Source organism: Carcharhinus amblyrhynchos, chromosome 6 (assembly GCF_965287045.1).
Source record: "Carcharhinus amblyrhynchos chromosome 6, sCarAmb.v2.hapA, whole genome shotgun sequence".
Classification (NCBI taxonomy): Eukaryota; Metazoa; Chordata; class Chondrichthyes; order Carcharhiniformes; family Carcharhinidae; genus Carcharhinus; species Carcharhinus amblyrhynchos.
Window position 1 is genome coordinate 125,730,715 of NC_137329.1, and position 19,123 is coordinate 125,749,837.

The 19,123-nt window shown below is 41.6% G+C and overlaps 1 protein-coding gene and 1 pseudogene across 10 annotated transcripts in view; one reads left to right on the top strand and one right to left on the bottom strand.

The window, feature by feature from the left end:
* Window positions 1–19,123, top strand: part of ppp1r12a (protein phosphatase 1, regulatory subunit 12A) — a 202,235-nt gene that overhangs the window by 41,061 nt on the left and 142,051 nt on the right. The window lies entirely within an intron of this gene.
* Window positions 15,174–15,576, bottom strand: LOC145343656 (large ribosomal subunit protein uL14 pseudogene; annotated as a pseudogene).

A 19,123-nucleotide genomic window follows, 5' to 3' on the forward strand; every position in this document is an offset into this window, starting at 1 on the left:
CTATCGAACTGTGAGTTTTTGTAAGTATTTGTGAGTTTACTATCAAATAAATCGGTTGGATTAAAACCTGGTGTTGTCAGACTTTTTACTGCAGTTGATAGTAATACATTGATGCAGCTTTTAAAATAGCAGTTATGGAGAGATGAGCAAGCTACTGGAATTTCGTAGCTCTTAATATATCATTGGTGTAAATTCTCAATTATGGTATTAAACAAGCATTTTGAATTTCATAGTCTCATTCTCAGCAGGTTTAAAGTTTTTGTTTAAATACATGTTCACTTGTAACATTCATTTGTGCAATGGCTGCGATAGTGGATATTCAATCCACAGGATGCCCTGCAGCAACTTGAGGTTATTTTGATAGGAATCAAAAATAAGACACTGAAAATACTTGGATCTGGCAGCATCTGTGGAGAGAGAAAAGAGTTGGCTGTTTGAATGTAATATGATGAGTATTCCAGAAACCCAGAGTAATACTCTGGGGAACGGCATTCAAATCACAAATGGCAGATGCTGGAATTCGAATTGAATTAAAAAGGTTTCATGATAACCATGAAACCCTTGTCAATTGTCATAAAAACATATCTAGTTCACTCGTGTTCTTGAGGGAAGACAATCTGCTGTGCTTTCGTGGTCTGGGCTGCATGTGACGCCAGAATGCCTTCTGAAATGGCTGAACAAGTCACTCAGTTGTGTCAAAATAAGAAAAAGTCTGGAAGGAGTGGAACTGGGGAGAGTGCCTGGCACCAACCTAGCCACTGGAAAGAAGAATGGCAAACCCCAGCCCTGTTGATTCTGAAAAGTTCTCCTTACTAATATCTGGAGGTGGGTGCCAAATTTGGAATATGTCTTTCAGATTAGCAAAACAGCAGGTTGACATAGTCATACTCAAAGAATCAAACCTGACAGATAATGTCCAAGTCGCAGCCATCATCATCCTCAGCTATGTCCTGCCTTATTGGCAGGACCAGATGAGCAGAGGTTGGGGCACAGTAGTATACAGTTGGGACGCAGTTTCCTTGCGAGTCTTCAACATAACTCTCAACCCCATGAAGTTTTATGGCATAGATCAAACGGGCAGGGAAGCCTGCTGATTACCAAATATTGTTCCCCCTCAGCTGATGAATCAGTTGTCCTCTATGTTGAATACCACTTGGAGAAAACTGAATGAGGATGACAAGGGCATTGACGTCCTCACCCAGTATACATTCCATGTGCACGACACCACTGCTGAACAATCTGGCCAGATCCTAAAGGACACAACTGCTTGATTTGAGTATGTAGCAGGTGAGCGAACTGACAAGGGAAAATATACTTGACCTCATTTTCATCAGTTGCCAGCTGCAGATGTCCATGACAAAATTGCTAAGATATTGCATAGTCTTTGTGGAGATGGAGTTCTGTCTTCACGTTGAGGATGTCCTCCGTTGTGTCATGTGGAATTACCACTATGCTAAATGATATAGATTTCAAACAGATCTAGGAATTCAAGACTCGTCAACCATCAGATGTTGTGCAACAACAGGTTTGTACTCACAATCTGTAACATTATGGCCTGGCATATCTCCACTCGAGCATCACTTCCAAGCCAGGGTCACTCAGCCCCTGACCTTACTTTAGCACTGATCCTTGCATGGACAAAATAGCAAAACTCCAGAGATGAGGTCATTGTGATTGGTCTTGACACCCTGACATATTTGGTTCTATCTCAGTTTGCAGAATCCATTGCTGTTGGCTCCCTTCCTGGCACCAAAATCATCATGTTCTTTTTTTTTAAAGTATGACTAGAAGCTGCTGTTCAGCATACCTGCGTAAGTGTAAGAGAAAAGAGAATTTATAAGAGAGCATCGTGTGAACTAGCTGGGGCTCTTTGTACACATTTTCAGCATGTTATAAAAGGTTTTTAGACCATACCAGCTAAATTAGTATGGGTAAAACTAACAGCAGTTTCACCCTAACTGGTTTTTCTGCAAACTGAGTCAGCAATAAGTATGTCTTGAGAGCTCTGTTTTGTATGACTGGACCATGGCTTTTGTTATCCACTGAAAACTAGGGTGTGCTGGAAAAAGGAAGCTCTGTCAGGGCAGGCAGGAAATAGTGCACAAACCACAGATATATGTTGTATTCATATCGTGAAAGTACTGAATGAATATCCAACTACTTAATATAAATAAAGCAAAGGGCAAGATAACCTGGAAGCCAGCCACCCAGGTTCCAGTTGCCAGCAATGGAAGCTGCTGATGCATGGCTTGGGATAAGATAGAGAACTTGGTGAACTGGTGCACTGACAATGATCTCTCTCTCAATGTCAACAAATGAAGGAGATAGTCATTCACTTCAGGAAACATCATGGAAGATATGTCCCTGTCTCCATCAATGGGGATGAAATAGAAATTGTTGAGAGCTTCAAGATTTAGGTGTCCAGATCAGCAGCAACCTGTCCTGGTCCCCCCATGCTGTAACTATATTTCAGAAAGCCCGTCAACGCCTCTACTTTCTTAGACTAAGGAGATTTGGCATGTCCACTATGACACTCTGCAACTTTTACAGATGCACCATAGAAAGCATTCTTTGTGGTTGTATCCCAGCTTGGTATGGCTCCTGCTCTATCCAAGACCAGAAGGAGCTGCAAAGGGTTGTGAACAAAACCCTTTCCATCACTCAAACCAGCCTCCTATCCATTGACACTGTCTATCCTTCCAGTTGGCTTGGAAAAGCAGCCAGCATAATTAAGCACCCTAGGCTTACTCTGTTTTACCTTCTTTCGTCGGGAAAATGATCCGAAGGTCTGAGGACATGTACCAACCAACTCGAACAGCTTCTCTGCTGCCATCAGACTTCTAAATGGACCTACCTTGCATTAATTTGATCTTTCTCTACACCCTAGCTATGACTGTAACACTACATTCTGCACTCGTTTGTTTCCTTTATGAGCGGTATGCTTTGTACACTTTTCACTGTATGCTAATACATGTGACAATAATAAATCAAATCAAAAATTAAATCAGAGGTTTTCTGGTGTACTGTGGCACTGTCGGAATGTGGATGTGTCTGGAAGTCGGCACCTTACTCCTGGAATCTCTCTCTTTGTCTATGAACGGTATGCTTTGTCTACGTCGTGTGTAAGAAACAATTTTCACTGTATACCAAGACATGTGACAAATCAAATCTCATGATACCAAAGTCTCTTTGCATCTCTAGGCAGTTTTACCAACATGAAAAGGTGAGATAAAACAAGTAAATGTTTTGCCATTTAAAATGTTACTGTGGAATTGTTCAATGACAACTCTGACCATGGCATACTGTTCTGAAATGTAACACAAGTCAATGCAGACCACAGACATAGAACATCAATTTGAAACGAGGAACATTGTCATACATGCCTAAAATCTGCCTGAGAAATTTACACTTCAGTGTAAAATAGCTCCTGTCTCAAGAAGCTGCCCATGATTTAACCCTAACTAGTTTGCCATGTAGACCTGTAGGATATTTGCAGTGTTTCACTGGGGCAGGAAAGAATCAGTATTTAATGAGTGACTGATCATGCCCCCAAACTTTCCAAAATTGTTTGCATAATTAATTCCTTTGACGTGACCACTCTTGATGCATCAAGGAACATAATTTAAGGCCAAGTGAACTTTGGCACCTGAACATAACATAAGAAATAGGAGCAGGAGTAGGCCATCTAGCCCTTCGAGCCTGCCCCGCCATTCAATAAGATCATGACTGATCTGAAGTGGATCAGTTCCGCTTTCCTGCTTTCTCCCCATAACCCTTAATTCCCTTGTCTATCAGAAACCTATCTACCCTAGCACTGTTAAACCAATTGAGACAAGAGCTTCTTGGTCTCCATTATTTTGTGCTTCATCTCAACTCATTTTGGTCAAGTTCATATGAATTAGCAAGTTTTCTTCTCTTAGTTAGGTTATGTCAACAGGTCATTGTTTGATAGTGTCATTGATTTCTTCCATCACTTTTTCCATGATCGAGAATAGCCCAAAGGGGCAGTAATTGACCGGGTTGGATTTGTTCAGTTGGGAAGCACCTGGAATGGGCAGTCAACATTTGGCGTGTGGAGCGAGCAAATTGAATAAAGATATGTGTTCCCTTAAACCTGCCTGTGGAGTTGTTCTTCAGGGGATACCTCAGTACTCAGGAATGTAGCATTCTTGGAGCAGAGACACTTAGATGAGACATCAAACGATGTCCCTGCACCCTCAGGTGGATGTCAAAGATCACGTCATTTTGTAATCCTTCCCTCACAGCACTGTGGGATTCCAATGCAGTGGTTCAAGAAGGCAGTTCACCACCACCACCACCTCAAGGGCAAGTAGGGATGGGCAGTGAAGGTTCGTCAAGCCAGTGATGCCCACATCCCATAAGAGAATAAAAAAATTCTGATATTTTTGTATTTTGCTCTTTGACTTTGTGCTTGAACACTTGATTGGTGCAGCTGCTGAAGAGTGCTCATGGACTTAAGGTATATAACATATACAAAATGGCTCATTACTAGTCATTTACTTAACACCAGGCCACACATGCTATTAAGTGTATAGGTGTTTCAGTTGATTGTTCAAAGACAGTATTGTCAGTGCAGTGAGTTATTTTTATACAGACTGATTATTTTGTCTTGTGACCATTACTGATTAATCAGGTGCATGAGAGCAGCAAACTGAAAACACCATACACCTCACACCTAAGCAAATGTAAAAGCAGCTTCTAGGAACAGGAACCAGTTACAATGTCCAAATGGAGAACATCTAACACTTGTGGATTTCAAGGTCCTCATGGGCTCCCAGACTGTCTTGCAGTGTAACTAAAGTTACAGCAATAGGCTTTTAGAATAGAACGTAAGTATTGATGATTTCTTCCTTTTTGAGGCCTTTAAGTAAATGGATAGGAAAAGTAATCAATTAACTCATTGCTGGCTGCCAAATTCAACTCGAATGCTGTTTTGATTAATAACTTTAATTAGCAGTGTTCATTTTTCTACTCATCTGGCCTTTGGAAAAAGTCAGTAAAGCAGTTTTTGCTCTAAGGTTAGGTGTTTTGTGTGCAGTTGCTGTGTGTTAAGGCATTCCGATTAGATTTAACACTTTGGCTATATTGCAAAATTTTTCATTGGTTTGACCCTGAGCTGCAGTTGTGCACACCAACGTGCAATGTTGGTTTTGCTAAATACTGTTGATTTTAATTTGTTAAGAGTTGGGGCATAGATTTGGTGAAGAGTTTATCTGAAAAGGGAAAATGTAGTTGGCTATAATTAGTGATGCACAATAACTTCCTGTTGAGAAGAGACATGTTGTAGTAAGGGCCGTTGAGTGTAATTTCCTGTTAGTCTTCGTTCTAACAGTGACTGCTAAAACTGTTGCTAGAGCATTGATAGTTCTTGGGTCCTTGTTTGCAAATCTGTAGCAGGACCAAATCTTGTCACTTTTTTTTGTACATCAAGTGGTTCTGGTGCCAAGTTGCCCTTGGCATAAGAACATTCTTCATGTGAGAAACTTGAATATAGTAGAGAGTTTTCTTTTAAAATGTATTGAAATGGCATTTTCATTTGCATTTAAAACCTATCTCTATTCATAAAGAAAGAAAACCTGATCATTTCAGGGCACATTAATGCACACAATCAATGGCTTTCGAATTAATTGTGGGCGTGAATACATGATTTGCAAACTCTTCACAACCTATTCTTCATTCCTTACAGAGCTGCAACAATGGATTACATCTTAAAATCCTAATTTTATAAGGCTGTGTGGGAACAAAATAGCTTGAGGCTTGAACTGTTTAACACAGCGATGCATTGTGGTTAAAGATCAGTTTGTTTGAATTAGGGAGTTGCCTCTCTGCTTTGACCATATTTACCACCATAAGTTGGAGCACAGTGAAGCAGAAATTGCAGAAGTAGGTATGTGAATATGTTCAGCTGTGCTGTTTTAATTTCTGTCACAAGTCTGTTACTCCAGTGCGTGTCTGCTGAAGACTGATAACCACTGGCCACTCCCTCAGTGCAATCACAAAACCTACGTGAATGACAAGATGTAATTCAATTATCTTATTTCAACTGTACATGTACATTTCTTCGTGTTGCACACACAGTAGACCGTCTGGTTAAATCTCATTCCCTTTAAATTCAGCAACTTGATGTGACTAACAAAAGTTTGAAGTACCAACCATTCCAAATCAATTTTTAATGTTGCCGCTGTTTGCTGCTGCCTTTGTACCTGTGTACACTAGCTACATACAGCAGTGACATTGGGATGGCATGCCACATCATTGTAGTCAATTGGTTTTTCTCACACTTGCTCAGTCTTTGGGAGTGACTCAAGGATGTATCTTGACTGTCTGCCCTCATCTGTATGTTGTCCAGTGGTGATATCTAAAGACATGGGTGTCAGCTTCCATACAGTTATTGACATTTCACCACCTGTATGCTGTCAGATTGCTTGTTCCACAACCAGGATTCCATGACCAGCAATTTACTCTTGTAGATCGCGGCAGACATCCAACGTACAAGGCGCTGTCGATTTTTTTTTTTAGCACCAAACATCATCTTTCGGCATACACTCAGCATATGAGATGCTACAGTCCCCCAAGAGATTTGTTGCCTACCTGTTGCCAGGCTTAGGTTTATCTTGTGGCAGCTGGAGAGGAAGTTGGAAAGGGAGGAGGTAAGTTGAGTTTTGTGGTCAGTGTTGGAGCAGCGAGGACGTCCTTTCTAAAAGAATATCAGGAGTGACACACTAAAAGGCAGGGCATAAGGGTAATCTTTGGAGTATTGCTGATTTTCATGTGGCTTAGGCAAAGGAGCAGACAGGTAAGGCCATGTACCATGTGGCTAGTTAAAGAGCTATTATGAATGAGGAGTTCCTTTCCATGCAATACTGGCACAAGAACAGAAAGGAGATGCACCAATGGAATAGACTCCACCAAAACCATTATTGGACCTGTATCCCAGTAGAAAGGGTAAATAGGGATGCTTTGATTTGATTTATTATTGTCATGTATTAGTACAGTAAGTAGTCTCACAACAACATATTAAAGTCCAATAAGTTTATTTGGTAGGACGAGCTTTTGAAGCATTGTCCCATCATGAGATGAGTTTCACCTGTTGAAGGGGCAATGCTCCAAAAGCTCATACTACTAAATAAACCTGTTGGACTTTCACCTGGTGTTGAGAGACTACTTACTGTGCCTACTTCAGTCCAAGACCTGCAACTCCACATCATGTATTAGTATACAATGTAAAGACCTGTTTGTTGCGTGGCATACAGACAAAGCATACTGTACATAAAGGAGGAAAGGATGTAGTGTTAGATTCAAAGCTAGGGTGTAGAGAAAGATCAACTTAGTGCGAGGTAGGTCCATTCAAAAGTCTGGCAGCTGATGGAAAAAGTTGTTCTTGAGTTGGTTGGTACGTGTCCTCAGACTTTTGTATCTCCATCCCAACGGAAGAAGGTGGAAGAGAGTATGTCTAGGGTGTGTGGGATCCTTAATTATGCTGGCTGCTTTTTTGAGGCAACGGGACAGTGTCAATAGTTGAGGCTGGCTTGTGAGATGGACTGGGCTTTGTTCACAGCCCTTTGTAGTTTCTTGCAGTCTTGGACAGAACAGGAGCCATTCCAAGCTGCGATACAACCAGAAAGAAGGCTTTCTATGGTGTATCTGTTGGTGCAAGACATGCCAAATTTGCTTAGCCTTCTGAAAAACTAAAGGCGATGGTGGCCTTATTTAACTATAGTGTCCACGTGGATGCACCAAGACAGGTTTTTGGTGATCTGGACGCCTGAAAACTTAACTCTTGACAATTTGTACTTTGTCCCCATTGATGTCGACAGGGGCATGTTCTCCACTCTGCTTCCTGAAGGCAACAACTATCTCCTTCGTTAGTTGACATTGAGGGGGAAATTATTATTGTTGCACCAGTTCCCTGTCTCTTTCCTGTATTTCCTCTTGTCATTGTTTGAGATGCGACATACGATGGTGGTGTCATCAAGTTGGATGGAAATTTGGCCCCACAGTTATGGTGTACAAGGAGTTTAGTAAGAGGCTGAGGACACTGCCTGACGAAGGCTTTATGCCAGTCAGATGCGGGAGGATGGTTAAGAGGTTGGGAAGGGATCTATTAGAAACATAATCAGCCTAAACAGATCAAAGATGGTGAAAGATGGATCTTGCCAGTGGAAGTAAACTGCAGACCATCAAATAGTGGAAGGAAAAACAAATATATGGGGAAGTTAGGGATTTGAATTTAAAGAAAATAATGTGCAAAGTAATTATGATTCCAATTGTCCTCATATCAGTTGATCAAAAGAAGTAGGTCAAGGACATAAGGAAAAAGGTAAAATTAAAGTTTGCCATAGTCCCAGATAAGCGCAGTATGTGTGGAACTCCAGCAAAGGAAGATTGGCTATTGGATCTATCCATTGGGTATGACAGAGTAAATGATAGAAGTCAAGTAAGGGAACATGTAAGCTATGGCAGCCATAACATAATATTTTTTTGAGGTGATAACAGCAAAGAGCCCAAATATAACGAACACTAAGTTAATAAATGGAAGAAAAGTTGGCCTTTGAAGGGCAGACAATAGAATCTAGGGAAACAAAATGATTTGATTTATTACTGTCACACATGCAGTGTGCAGTGAAAAATATTGTCTCTTTTGTGCTATACAGACAAAGGGAAGGAGGCGTGCAGAATGTAGTAGTTTTGAAAGCGTAGAACAAGTAAAAGATAGATTTAGAGGATATGCTGGACACAACTCGCAAGAAGTCTCCACACTCTGGCACCATCTTGAAGGCCAACAAATCCACAGCAAACCTTGACTGAGTGATATAGAATAGTAATAGGAATGTTTTAAAACTCTGAACAGAGTGCAGGGAAAATGTAGTCATATGAACACATGAATTAGGGGCAAGAGTAGGCCACTGGGCCCCTTGCGCTTGACCCATCATTTAATAAGATCATAGCTGACCTGATTGTCACCTTGACTTCACTTTCCCAACTATCCCCAGATAGCCTTTCACCCTCTTGTTTATGAAGATGGAACTGAAGTTATCATCGGCAACTTTGGAAATAATACAAAGTTGGATGGGAGGATGAGCTGTGAGGAGGAAGCAGAGATGCTTCACTGTGATTTAGACATGCTGGGTAGATGCAGTACAATGTGGATAAATGTGAGGTTATCCACTTCGGTAGCAATAATAGGAAGATATTACTTGAATGGATATAAATTGAGAGAGTTGGATACTCAATGAGACTAGCTACTGAAAGTAAACGTGCAGATAAAGCAAGCAGTAAAGAAGGCAAATGGTATGTTGGCTTTCATAGTGAAAGGATTTGAGCATAGGGATAGGCATGTTTTGCTACAATTGCCACAGGCTGAATGGTAGGACCCTGAGTGCAGTTGAACAGAGGGATCTGGGAATACAGGTACAGAATTCCCTAAAAGTGACGTCTCGGGTGGATAGGGTCATAAAGAGTGCTTTTGGTACATTGGCCTTTATAAATTGGAGTATCAATATAAAAGTTGGAGCCTTATGGTAATGTTGTATAAGGCATTGGTAAGGCCAAATTTAGAGTATTGTGTACAGTTTTGGTCACCTAGTTACAGGAAGAATGTAAGTAAGGTTGAAGGATTGTAGAGAAGGTTCACAAGGATGTTGCCGGGACTTCAGAACCTGAGTTACAGAGAGAGGTTGAATAGGTTAGGATTTTATTCCCTGGAGCGTAGAAGAATGAGGGGAGATTTGATAAAGGTGTATAAGATTTTGATGGATATAGATAGTGAATGCAAGCAGGCTTTTTCCACTGAGGCTAGGGGAGGAAAAAAACCAGAGGGCATGGGTTAAGGGTGAAAGGAGAAAAGTTTAAAGGGAACATGGGGCGGGGCTTCTTCACACGGAGTGGTGGGAGTGTGGAATGAGCTGCCGGATAAAGTGGTAAATGTGGGGTCACTTTTAACATTTAAGAAAAACTTGGACGGGTTCATGGATGAGAGGGGTGTGGAAGGCTATGGTCCAAGTGCAGGTCAATGGGACTAGGCAAAAAATGGTTCGGCACAGACAAAAAAGGCCTGTTTCTGAGCTGTAATTTTCTATGGTTCTAATTGTGTAGGGCATTGGTGAGACCACACCTGGAGTATTGTGTGCAGTTTTGGTATCCTTATCTGAGGAAGGATGTCTTTGTTGTAGAGGGAGTGCTGTGAAGGCTGACCAGGCTGATTTCTGGGATGGCAGGTCAGTCATATAAGGAGAGACCAAGTCGATTAGGATTATACTCACTGAAGTTTAGAAGAGTGAGGGGGGAGGCCATAGAAACTTATTCTAACACTGTTAGACCAGGCAGATTCAGCAAGAATGTTCTCAGTGTTGGGGTAGTCCAGAACTAGGGGTCATTTTTTGAGTAAAAGGGGTAAAAGTTTTAAAACTGAGGTGAAGAGAAATTTCTTTAGCCAGGGGTGGTGAATGTGTGGAATTGACTACCAGAGAGTGCAGTTGATGCCAAAAGATTGTGTGATTTCAAAAAGAAATTAGATATAGCTCTTGGGGCTGAAGGGATCAAGAGATATGGGAGGAAGGGACGATCAGGCTATTGAATTCAAATTGATTTTTGGTAGGACAAACTTGAATGTGGATTACAGGGTCAACGGCAGGGTCCTGAAGAATGTGGAGGAACAGAGATATCTTGCGGTTCGTATCCATAGATCTCTGAAGGTTATCACTCAAGTGGATAGAGCTGTGAAGAAGGCTTATAGTGTGTTAGCATTTATTAACAGGGGGTTTGAGTTTAACAGCTGTGGAGTTATACTGCAACTAATGTTGGCAAGCGTGAGGTGGTCCACTTTGGTAGGAAGAATGGTAGGAAGGACTATTACTTACGTGGCGAAAAACTGCAGCAGGCGACGGTGCAGAGGGACCTCGGGGTCCTTGTGCATGAGTCGCAAAAACCCAGCTTGCAGGTGCAGCAGGTGGTCAGGAAGGCGAATGGGATGCTGGCCTTCATAGCGAAGGGGATTGAATATAAAAGTAGGGAGGTCTTGCTGCAGCTGTATAGGGCATTGGTGAGGCCGCAGCTGGAGTACTGTGTGCAGTTTTGGGCGCCGCACCTGCGCAAAGATATTTTGGCCTTGGAGGGAGTGCAGAGGAGGTTTACTAGGCTGATACGGGAGTTGAGGGGGTTGAGCTATGAGGAGAGGCTGAATAAACTAGGCTTGTACTCGTTGGAGTTTAGAAGAATGAGGGGAGATCTCATTGAGACGTATAAGATGATGAATGGGATGGATAGGATAGAGGTGGAGAGACTCTTCCCGCTCAAAAAAGACAGTAGGACTAGGGGGCACAGCCTCAAGATAAAGGGGGGGCGTTTTAGAACGGAGTTGAGGAGGAACTTCTTCACTCAAAGGGTGGTGAATCTCTGGAATTCTCTACCCATTGAAGTGGTGGAGGCTGCCTCGCTAAATATTTTCAAGAAGCGGGTTGATGGGTTTTTGATAAGAGGGGATTAAGGGTTATGTGGAGAGGGCCGTAAAGTGGAACTGAGCCACGACAGATCAGCCATGATCTTATTGAATGGCGGGGCAGGCTCGAAGGGCCAGATGGCCTACTCCTGCTCCTATTTCTTATGTTCTAATACAGGACCTTGGTGACACCACATTTGGAATATTGTGTGCAGTTCTGATCACCTCACTATAAGAAAGATGTGGAAGCATTGGAGAGAGTGCAGAGGAGATTTACCAGGATGCTGCCTGGTTTGGAGGGTAGGTCTTAGGAGGAAAGGTTGAGGGAGCTGGGGCTTCTCTCTTTAGAGTGGAGGAAGATGAGAAGCAACTTAATAGAGCTTTATAAGATGATGAGGGGGCTAGATAGTCTCTGCAAGTCCACTCTATTTCCTCAGGTGGACGTAGCTGTTACTGGGGGCCCTAACTATAAGGTTCATGGTGGGAAATATAGGAGGGATGTCCAACGTAGATTCTTTCCTCAGAGTGGTTGGGGTGTGGAATGCACTGCCTCCTGTGATAGTGGAGTCGGACATTTTAGGAACTTTCAAGCGGTTATTGGATAGGCAGATGGAGCACATCAGTATGATAGGGAGTCGGATAGCTTGATCTTGGGTTAGGACATCGCTCGGCGCAACATGGACAGCCGAAGGGCCTGCACAGCACTGTACTGTTCTATGTTCTATCCTCTGAAAGGAAAAGACAATTAAACAGTATTGGGACTTTGTGAATGAATAAGGGCAAAAGAGAATAAGTGAGGGCTAGAAAAGAAGCATGCATTAAGTTTGTATATTGTGGAGGATTGCAGGGTAAGAGAAAATGTGAAGCGGGTGGGAGAAAAGTCAAAAACAGGACAGCAATGAGAAAAGTTATTGACATGAATGAAGGAAAATGAAGCATTGAAATATTTTACAGGCACATGAAAAAAGCAATGGAACTAAAATTGATATGTGCTAGACAGGATAAAACAATGGCTAATGTCAGATATACTAAATGATTGTTCCACTTTGGTCTTGACTACAGAGACCAGATAACCATGACTAATAAGTGCATTTAAAATGAAATGGATGGATTGAATAAACTAATTAAGCCAAGAGGATAAGGTCCCTGGTTCAGATGGATTTTGCCCACTTATTTTTAAAGACTATGGGATGAGCTAGCAGAGGCATTGCTTAGTTCGGTGGACTGACTGGAAGCTCGTGTTTTTTGTGCTTAGAAGAGCCAGAAAATGCCCAGGCATTTATAGACCTGTTAATTTACATGGTCAGAAAAGGAGTAAATTCCTGAAGAAAGAAGAAAATAGAAGATAAGAAATGAGAAGTAACATAAAGAATAGTCAGCATGTAATGCAAAAGGAAATCTTGCCAAACCACCATGTGAAATTTTTGATGAAGTAAGAACATAAGAACATAAGAAATAGGAGCAGGAGTAGGCCATCTAGCCCTTCGAGCCTGCCCCGCCATTCAATAAGATCATGGCTGATCTGTTGTGGCTCAGTTCCACTTTCCCGCCCTCTCCCCATAACCCTTAATCCCCTCTCTTATCAAGAACCCATCAACCCGCTTCTTAAAAATATTTAGCGAGGCAGCCTCCACCACTTCAATGGGCAGAGAATTCCAGAGATTCACCACCCTTTGAGTGAAGAAGTTCCTCCTCAACTCCGTTCTAAACCGCCTCCCCTTTATCTTGAGGCTGTGCCCCCTAGTCCTACTGTCTTTTTTGAGCGGGTGTAAACAGTGGTAATGCACTAGTACAGTCATTCAGTAGATAAATTTATCTGGATTTTCAAAAGGCTGTCCATGAGGCGACCCATAATGGACTAATGAATAAGTTAAGAGAATGTGGATTTAGGGGAAAAGTGGCAGAATGAATTGTTAGCTAGGTTGAAGACAGAAAACGCAAAGTAGGACTGAAGGGTAATTATTCAGAGCGGCAGAAAATAGGAAAGTGTTCCATCAGGATCAGTGGTGGAACTACTATTCACAATTATTTAGATGTTGGAAGTAAAAGCACTACTTCTCAATTTGAGAATGACATGTTGGGGTGGGTTCATTGACATGTTGAGGTGAGTGGTAACAAATTATAGGAGGACATCAATAAACATGTGCAACGGTCAAATAATTGGCAAATGTTGATAAACATAAGTGAGGAGTTAGTCTGAAAAAAAGGCAGGTCGTTTAATTGGAAGGTGCATGTCTCGATGGGACAGTGAAACAAAGAATACAAATATACCAATTGTTAACTTAAGGCGGCTAGTGGTTAGCATGCTACATGGCAGTGCCAGGGACCTGGGTTCAATTCCAGCCTTGTGTCACTCTCTATGTGGAATTTGCACCTCCTGTGTGTGTGTTCTGCATGGTATGGATTCTATGATTAAATGTTGTGCTGTGGGTTTGTAAGAATAACAGTACTGTTATGCTATCTTGTGCCAAGTCCTGCTTGCCCATTGCTGTTGCCCATTCTATATTGATTCAGTTTCCCCAGAATCTAAGTTAACTTGAGCAATATGGAGAATTTTAAGCTGTGGCCTTGTCTTCTGTCTATCAAGGATTTGCAATCAATGTTCTTCCCTCTTGTTTCTTGCCTAAGCCCCCCATTTCCCACTGTACAACTTGTATACATACCTGTTCGATCCAGTGTTGGTAGTTCTGTCTTCAGCTGTCTAAAACTATACTGCTAGATTTCTCTCCCTAAACCCCTCAGCACTTCCTCCTCTCCCTTTTAAACTTATTTTTGAACAAGCGTTTGATCATTGCTCTTAACTTGTCCTTTTAATTTGCATCATTTGTTCCCCCCTTAGGCCTGTTGGGATGTCAGAGGTGCTACGTAAATGCATGTTGTGGCAATCTGCTGTTCAATTGCATCAATGGACTCTGGCTATTGTCTTAAGTTTTAGTGTAAACCAGCAATCTGAGAATGACATTCTGGCATATATGGGAGGGCTAAGAGTTCAGATGTGCTTAAGCCAGAATAACTGGTGGCAGTTGATTGGTCACAAGCAGCAAGCTTCCAGAAGTAGATGACAAAGTCACCTTGTTTGGCAATGACTTCTGTCTCTTGTGACTAGTTAACATTGATACAGTTGGGAGCACTATGAATAGAGCTGGCAGTTGGTAACCTGCAGTCAACACTGCCCTAGTATTTACCAGTTTGTTTGCTTGCAATATATATGATCATCAAGCTCCAGTATTAGTTGAAATTCAATGTGATTTTATTCAAATTCGTATTTCTATTAAGGTGCACAATGGGGTTTTAAAAATCTTCAAACAGCTGTTTTGCCTTTTTACTGCAAGGATCTCGGTTACTTGAATGTAATGGTGCACAAACCAGTCCATATGAACCATCCAAACACAAGTGTAGATTTTGCAGTTCCAAATTCTGCTTGCTGGACAGAGCTGTACACTTGTAGGGTGAAGTCTTGAAGTAATCTAAGCAAATTTAAAATGTGGCTCACAAAACTGATTGACTTGAACTTTATCAGGTAATATATTGTCATCAACTGATAAGTAACACTAAAAACTGTTCATCATTTCATAGTTTTCATCTTTGCCAACATTAATTGGGACAGACAGACATAGTGTCAAGGGATCAGATGGAGTGGACTCCTTGAATTGTGCACTGGACAAATTTTTTTTTCTTGGACTGCAGATAACTTTGCAGGAAACGTTGACAATAGTTATGCAATGCTTCCAACACTGGAAGCAATTGTGGGCCTCAGATCTGCACATTCTTTGGCAACAACCTGTGATTGCAGAACCTTTCATTTCTCTTCTGTTCACGATCACCCCTGCATTGTCTTTAAAACAGAGGAAGACCCGGTTTTTTTCTCCAGCATGCTTTCCTCTTCTGTATCGCTGCTGCTGGATGCACTTTTTCCTGTGGTTTGCCCTTAACAGTTGCCATGACCATATCACCAACACTTGCAGCTGGTAGCCTGTTCAAACGCCCCTTGATTTCTGACAGAGATGATGTGAGGTTCTTAGCACCTGTATTATCGATGCAATTGATCACAGCACCACAGGGAGGCAGAAGGAGATGTGAAATTTGGCTCTGGACAAACCACCGCATCCCCTCTCAGATATTGTGGTTCAGGGAAACAGTGAGTGCATTGGATCACGGGGTATACTGGAGACACACGCATATCAAACTTTGTAGGTCAAACTGTAGAGGGTGCAACAAGGAGTGGTAGTGTTGGATTTAATACTGAGGTTGAGGTGGTGGCAGGGGAGACCCATGCCGACACAAGAAGAATGTGCAAACTCCACATACAGTCACCCGAGATCAGAATTGAACCTGGAATCCTGGCACTGAGGTAGCAGCGTTAACCATTGTTCCTTTGGTCATGAGGCATGTATGCTGTTAAGTCTTGAGAGCCTGATGTAATTTAAATCAAGGATAACAGAACTTCAGATTCTTGTTTAATAGTCTCAATTATGATTTACCCACATCTCCCAATTTTTAGAATTTTCCTTGGCTGTCTGCAGCTCATTTGTTACACTGCTGCAGCATGCTGCTGAGCAGAGGAACCTGGGTGTCCCTGTGTAGGAGTCTCAAGGAGTTGGTTTGCAGGTGCAGCAGGTAATTGAGAAGGCAAATGGAATTTTATTCTTCATTGCTAGAGGGATGGAGTTTAAAAACAGCAAGGTTACATTGCAGCTGTATAAGGTGCTGGTGAGGCCACACCTGGACTACTGCGTACAGCTTTGGTCTCCTTACTTGAGAAAGGATATACTGGCACTGGAAGGGGTGCAGAGGGGATTCATTAGGTTGATTCCAGAGTTGAGGGTTGGCTTATGAGGAGAGACTGAGTAGACTGGGGCTATGTGCATTGAAATTCAGAAGAATGAGGGGAGATCTTATAGAAACATAAGATTATGAAGAGAATAGATAAGACAGAAGCAGGGAAGTTGTTTCCACTGGCGGGTGAAACTAGAACTTGGGAACGTGGCCTCAAAATAAGGGGAAGCAGATTTAGGACTGAGTTGAGGAGGAACTTCACACAAATGGTTGTGTATCTGTGGAATTCCCTGCTCACTGAAGCAGTTGAGGCTACCTCATTGAGTGTTTTTAAGGCAAGGATAGATAAATTTTTGAACACTTAAGGAATTAAGGGTTATGGTGAGTGGGTGGGAGCTGAGTCCACAAAAAGATCAGCCATGATCTTATTGAATGGCAGACAGGCTCAAGGGGCCAGATGGCCTGTTTCTCCTAGTCTTTGTTTTTAACTTACGATTACATATTTTAAGTGGACCACTGCTTGTGCATGGCCTATTTTGTCCCTTTGGCAGCACCTTCCTGATTGTGGAGTATTAACATAGCAGTCAGAACATTGTTCTAGAGTCTAGACCCATGCATTTACGCAGGAGAAACCAGTAAGAAATATAAGCACAAGTCGAATGTTGGTGCCTTGGCTTTGAGCTGGTTTTGTATGACTCCTGGATTTCACATGACACTTGCAGTTGATCTTATGATGAAAAGTGCAACTGCTTTGGGGAAGTCTGAAAAATCTATGGTTTCCCTGATAGCCGACACTTGCTACACTTGGCAGCTTTAGTGAGTGTAAGGAGAAATTTCTTCACCCAGAGGGTGGTGAATGTGTGGAATTCACTGTCACAGAATGTAATTGAGGCCAAAATGTTGTTTGATTTCAAAAAGAAATCATATTGAGCTCTTGGGGCTAAAGGGATCAAGGGACATGGCAGGAAGGAGGCATCAGGATATTGAATTCGATGATCAGCCATGATCAAAATGAATGGTGGGGCAGTCTCGAAAGGTCATATGGCCTACTACTTGTGTCTCTGCTTCTAAGTTTTTATCGATTCTCAATAGGAACCAAGTTGACGTTCTTAGCAGAATCAAATCCTGGTTATTCAGTGTGCTTGACTGATTTCTTTACTGAGCTGTTAATATTTTTGGGTTGCAGTTGTCTCTAGATAAATTGTGCTTTGCATAAAAAGTAAAATTGCCACGGCATCCAGAAGTTGTTCATTGGAATTAGCATTTTTTAAATCAAATTTTACATTTTTGCCACCAGCTCCAGGAGAAATTTTGATGTGTTGTATGGAAGAGTGGAATTAATTCAAGTGGAAGAGTACAAAGAGCTTTTTTCTCTCCTTCCTCCTTTCTCTCCATCTCTCCCCTGCTCATTTAATCCCCCCCCACCCTAACAAAATATTGTGCTTAGATTGGCATGATGACTTATTCTTGATACTTAATTAACTTTTGTGTTTGTGTGCTATACTTGCATGGAATTTTCCTATCCCTTGGAAGCCTGTGTCAGTAGTTTAACAATGCAGTTAATGGAAGTGTTATCCAAGTGGATTTTTTTTCTCTGTGCTATCAAATTACCCAGATGAAGGAAATTTAATTTGGGGAAAAAAAATCAGACGGGACATTAAAATGGCTGCTGTTGTCATTTGCCCCAGTAATTATGCTTTGACTTTTAAAATGCTCTCTTTAAAATGAGTTTCATCGAGAGTTTGCACATGAAAGGCTACCACTTTTATCAACTAACTGGTGGTTGTAACTCAGCTATATTGGGATACAGTTCACTTCAGTCAATGATTGTCGCACTCAGTGAAGATGCAGTCCTGTGTGATATAAAGACTCGTGTGGAAGGACATACTGTCTGTGGTTCACTCAGGAAAATAAAGATGGTATCAAATTGAAAGAAAAATTGTACATTTCTGCAAAGTTTAGTAACAGGATCACAGAATTGTTACAGCATAGAGATAGGCCTTTTGGCCCATTCTGTCAGCTTTGGACAGTGTAGTAAAAGCAAGGAATGGCAAAAAACGAGGGAGAAATCGAGTGAGAGAAAGTTAGCTTGAAATACAAAAACCCAGGATTTTTGACATTTTTTAAAGAAGTAATGGTGACCGTTGCTCCTCTGTCATGAGTCTGGGCAATTAATAATGGAAAATGCGGAAAAAGGCATCTGAATTGATCAGATTTTGCATTCCTCTGTCTTCCTGCTGGGCAATGGCGGCAACAATTGTGATTTCAGACAGACATTGGGGCATTCAATTTGAATCATAATCAAGCGTAGAAACACCACAAGCTCTTGTTTAATGTAGTAATCTTCGATGTGGCATGTTGACAAATGTTTTCTGGAAATCCAAGTACACCACATCTTCAGGTTCCCGTTTATCCACATTGTGTTCTGTAACTCTTCCGGAGGATGAATTGCATTGAATTTCTTTGGTACACAAGTCAAATCTCCCAACACGAACAGCAATGATTGCCATAGTTATGAGAGCTCATGTTAGATATGGCAGATATTGTATGCAATCTCTCAAACACCAATTTGAATTCCATCTCCATTCAGTGTTCCTGCATTCAGAAGGTAGTTTTGAAGGTCATTTGCCCAGTCTTGGTTTATTTTAGGGTTTTGATACAAACAGAATTTAATTGCAAGTTTTAATTAGTTCATAAATTAATCCAAGGTTTTGATAGCCACAAATTTATCCAAGTGTTTATTTCATCAATGATGAAGAATTTTCTGAAAATTTCCACCCAAAAATGGCCTTCGGCTGAGTTGAAACGCCAATCTTCTTTCCTGCACGTGCAAATTTCAAATTCGGGTACTAGTAATTATTTGGACAGTCGAATTCCTTGAAGCTTGCT